Source organism: Oratosquilla oratoria, chromosome 34 (genome assembly GCF_046742065.1).
Source record: "Oratosquilla oratoria isolate Oo_2021 chromosome 34, ASM4674206v1, whole genome shotgun sequence".
NCBI lineage: Eukaryota > Metazoa > Arthropoda > Malacostraca > Stomatopoda > Squillidae > Oratosquilla > Oratosquilla oratoria.
This window is the reverse complement of record NC_134810.1, coordinates 35,532,790-35,537,789: the sequence shown is the minus strand read 5'-3', so window position 1 is coordinate 35,537,789 and position 5,000 is coordinate 35,532,790. Positions and strand designations below refer to the sequence as shown.

General features: G+C 41.6%; 1 protein-coding gene across 4 annotated transcripts in view; it reads left to right on the top strand.

The window, feature by feature from the left end:
• Positions 1-5,000, top strand: part of Eaat1 (Excitatory amino acid transporter 1) — a 320,273-nt gene that overhangs the window by 238,920 nt on the left and 76,353 nt on the right. The window lies entirely within an intron of this gene.

Here is a 5,000-nt window from a genome sequence, read left to right as displayed (position 1 = left end):
CAGCGAGAGACTAAAACCCTTACTGGGCCCTGACGATGCTGGGAAGGAACAAGGAACAAATACTTCCCAGAACGTCGAAGGAACAACTGTCGTTTTCTTTTTCCCTCTTTCTTTCCTTCTTTGTCATCGTTATTGTATAACTGAATACCAGAAGCAAGCGTTAGTCAGTACGAACGAGTTTAAAATCCTCATAAGAGACGAAATTAATCAGCGTTAATTTAACCCTTCACTGTTGAAGATTACTACAACTGAATAAAGTCGCTAGGCGTCAGACAGAACAGATTAAGGAATTCCCTCAAGGGCTGCCAACCTATGCGTGTTTGACGTTCCTCGGTTATGTTGGTAGGCCTCATTCACGGAAGCACAATGAATTTCCCATCACGCTATCTCTGGAAACGAGCCGTAAACTATACTCCTCCTCCTCCTCCTCCCTCCTCCTCCTCCTCCTCCTCCTCCTCCTCCTCCTTCTCCTCTTGTTCATCTTCCTCCTCCTCTTCCTTCTCCTCCTCCTCCTCCTCCTCCTCCTCTTGTTCATCTTCCTCCTCCTCTTCCTTCTCCTCCTCTCCCCTCCTCCTCCTTCTCCTCCTCCTCTTCCTCCTCTTGTTCCTCTTCCTCCTCCTCTTCCTTCTCCTCCTCCTTTTCCTCCTCTTTTTCCTCTTCCTCCTCTTCCTCTTTCTCTTCCTCTCCCTCCTCCTCCTCCTCCTCTTCCTCCTTCTCCTCCTCCTCTTTCTCCTTCTCTCCCTCTTTCTTTTCCTCTCCCTCTTCATTCTCCTCCTCTTTCTCCTCCTCTTCCTCCTCCTCTTCCTCTTTCTCTTCCTCCCCTCCTCCTACTACTCCTCCTCTTCCTCCTACTACTCCTCCTCTTCCTCCTTCTCCTCTTCCTCTCTCTCTTCCTCTCCCTCTTCCTCCTCCTCCTCCATCGTTTCCTCCTCATCTTCATTCTCCTCCATTTCTCCTCCTCCTCCTCCTCCATCTCCTCCTCCTCCTGACAACAATAGACAACGTGTTACGTTTTTGATCGCAATCAGACACTTCACTACGATGAAGCTCCTCCTCCTCCTCCTCCTCCTCCTCCTCCTCCCAGAATTCGTCGTGGCTGACGGACAGATGCTGTCGTCGCTGAGCCCCGGGTACGCGAACATCAACCTCTGCTACGATGAAATCTCTGTGCAGAATTAATTGCGGCTAACAACGGATGAAGTTGTTCAGCTTCAGGAAGAGAGAGAGAAAGAGAGATACAGGGAGAGAGGGAGAGACATACAGAGAGGCATACAGAGAGAGAGAGATAGAGAGAGAGAGATACAGAGAGATATACAGAGAGAAAGATACAAAGAGAGATAGAGAGAAAGAAAGAGAGGAAGAGAGAGAGAGAGCGAGAGAGACATACAGAAAGAGAGAGACACAGAGAATAAGAGAGACTTACAGTGAGAGAGAGAGAGGGTCGTACAGAGAGTCGTACAGAGAGAGAGAGAGAGAGAGAGAAAAGAGAGAGAAAAAGAGTGATAGAGAAAGAAAGAGCGAGAGAGAGAGAGAGAGAGAGAGAGAGAGAGAGAGAGAGAGAGAGAGAGAGAGAGAGAGAGAGAGAGAGAGAAAGAGAGATGGCAACTGAGAAGGTAGAGTCGATGGGAAGTTGGTAAAGAAGAGATTAAAAAAAAAAGTAACAAAGAAAATGTAAAGGAGGTAAAAAATGAACCCACTTTCTAAGACTAGATACTTGTCTCACTCGTCCTCAGTCTTGAGAAAAATGCTGCGTGCCTCTGATCCATAGGGGTGTGACAAAATTCCCTAAAGTACTGTCCTTGTAAAGCTTATGCCGTCAGCACCCCCAGATGGGTCTCGATTACATGAGAAAAGAAAAAGGAAAAAACGCCCGCATGGGATTTGTTTGCAATTGCCTCGGATCAGACGTCATAAATCGTGACCAGAAAGTTTTCCACAGGACTTAGAATTCGAATCGTGATCATCAAAAAAAGGGAGGCAATAATATTTTCTACACCCATACATTTGCAATCAATATATTCTTCGTATTTTGTACGTTTCATTATGAAAATTTTATCTTAGAATTTGAATCGTGCAATCAAGTTATTCTTCGTACGTTTCATTAAGAAAAGTGTATTTTTGATTGTGATTTTCTGTCATGATGAATAGACCGAAGGCACACAAAAATTGAATTATATTTTACGTATTCTGAACATGGATTTCAATAAACAACGTCAAGTGAAATGCTATTCAATTCTGCTATGCCAGGATATTCTCAAGTCGACATTCCAGTTGGTCTTCGAGAGATACAATATAAAGTGAAGAAATACATCGTTATAAGATAGAAATCGTAGACTGAGGAGGAAATACAGCGCAGTTACCAATGTATTTATCAAATAAGATCATTTTATTTCTCACTGCTCATATTATTCATTTCATCTTTCTCTAGATTTTTTTTTTTTTTACGTGACGTGAACTAGAGCCTGCCTAGGTTTTCGTCTTGTTGTCAGAATCCTAGGATCCTAGGATAGTCGTTATTCCTTTTCCTAGAGGACAGCAACGACAGGTTTGTACTTGACATATCTTATTCTAAACGGATCTGCATTCAGAGAAATGAAAATGATGATGTCATACAGTAATTCATGGTTTAACTAGATTTGGCCGGCCCGTGGCGTGACGTCAGGGCAAGGGCAAGGACAGACGGGGAGGGAGGGGGGAAGGAGGAGGAGGAGGAGAAGAGAGGAGGAGGAGGAGGAGGAGGAGGAGGAGGAGGAAGATTGAGGGATCGTTCCGAGTACGACCTTCGTCAGGGCCAGTGGCTTCACCATCTCATGACAGTTCTTGTACTTTTTCAATCAGTTTTTGTTTTCTCCTTCCTCCTCCTCCCTCTCTTCCTCCTGCCCCTACTCCTTATCTTCATCATCATCAACACCATCATTATCATCATCATCATTGTCACCATCATCATCATCATCATCATCATCATCATCATCATCATCATCATCATCATCATCATCATCATCATCATCATCATCATCATCATCATCATCATCATCATCATCATCATCATCATCATCATCATCATCATCATCATCATCATTATCGTCATCACCATCATCATCATCACCATCATCATCACCATTATCATCATCATCATCATCATCATCAGCATCAGCATCGTCATCATCATCATCAACATTGAGTTCCACTGGTAAAGCATGTCAACAAACCTTTCCGTTCACAGCGAGTTCGGATGCACAAAAATACACAAATAGATAAATAGTACAAGTGCATAAATAGAAGATAGAATTATATTATAAGAATGGTAGAAATAATAGAAAATAAATAATAGCTCTACTTGATTATGTAGTCACTGGATATTAGTCTTTGTGTGTGTGTGTGTGTGTGTGTGTGTGTGTGTGTGTGTGTGTGTGTGTGTGTGTGTGTGTGTGTGTGTGTGTGTGTGTGTGTGTGTGTGTGTGTGTGTGTGTGTGTGTGTGTGTGTGTGTGTATGTGTGTAAAACGAGTTTCCTTTTGCTCAATGTACGACCTTTGCAGTCAAAGAGGTAATAAACCTTCTGGGTTAAAAACGACATGACGTCACATTATTGCGTGAATGCATCTATCAAATGCTACGTAAACAAACCTACTACACTCAAGTGATGTCATGTGAAAGTGGTGCTTGCTATGTAACTGTCTGCAAAGAGAGGAACAGAGCAAGTGATCCTCAGCAGAGGGAGAGAGAGAGAGAGAGAGAGAGAGAGAGAGAGAGAGAGAGAGAGAGAGAGAGAGAGAGAGAGAGAGAGAGAGAGAGAGAGAAACGAACATGATCATGTATCCATGTTTGTTTGAGTTTTGTTTGCAGGGGGCATTTGCTACTCAGTCGCCTTTTTTGTCTTAAATTAGTTAACTCTCCAGAACTGCGGGAGTTACACTTCTTACACTTACAGTTACGCTTACACATACACTTACACATACACTTACACTTATACATACACATATACATACACTTACACATACACTTACACATACACTTACACTTACACTTTCGCTTACACATACACTTACACATACACTTACATTTAAACATACACATATACATACACTTACACTTACACATACACATACACTTACACCCACACTTACACTTACACTTTCGCTTACACATACACACATACACATACACATACACATACATTTACACATACACTTACACATATACTTACATATACACCTACACATACAGATACATTTACATTTGCACTGACACATACATTTACACTTCTGACTGTCATCAGGCATTTATATTCAGCTAAGGAAAATCTCCTGAGGATTTGATCAACCCTATCACTTTGAAAAACAGATACGAATCATATTCTAGCACTCACCGATTGATTTTATTCTTCTGGAATTAACCTCTAGTAGAAGAGGATTGTGTTACATATTACAAACTACATACTTGTTACATATTACATACTCTTCCCATAGTGCACTTTATTTTTATATCATAATTCATACAATTCTTCTACGTTTAGTGAGCATTAGTAACTTTTTAAAGTTCCATGATTAAAATACTTGTTAGCTAAAAAGTTACTTTCATCCTTAGGAAAATAGAGCAAGCAGAAAATCGTAAGTAGAAAGCTGCCAGTACTTGTACTGATATTCTGAGCAATATATTTCATCCTGCCGACCGCAAGAATGAATGAAGGATACTGCAAGAGACCATAAGGCCTACACTAGGCAGTTGCATATCCATTGCCACCTATCATCCCCATCCTCATGGTTACTAAGTCTATTTTATAAATTAACAAGTCTATTGTTAGACCAGTTCTTGCTTATTTCCGTCTTAAATCTAAATTTGCCCAATCCATTATTGCTAGCCCTGCAGAGTTGGCCAGCTTTAAAACTGCCACTTCGTGATAGATCTACCTGTTGAGGCACTCATCCTGGCCTCATTTTCCTCACGTGTTCGGTAAATTGTCGACATTACCTCCATAAGCCAATTGAATTTCGAGAAAGGG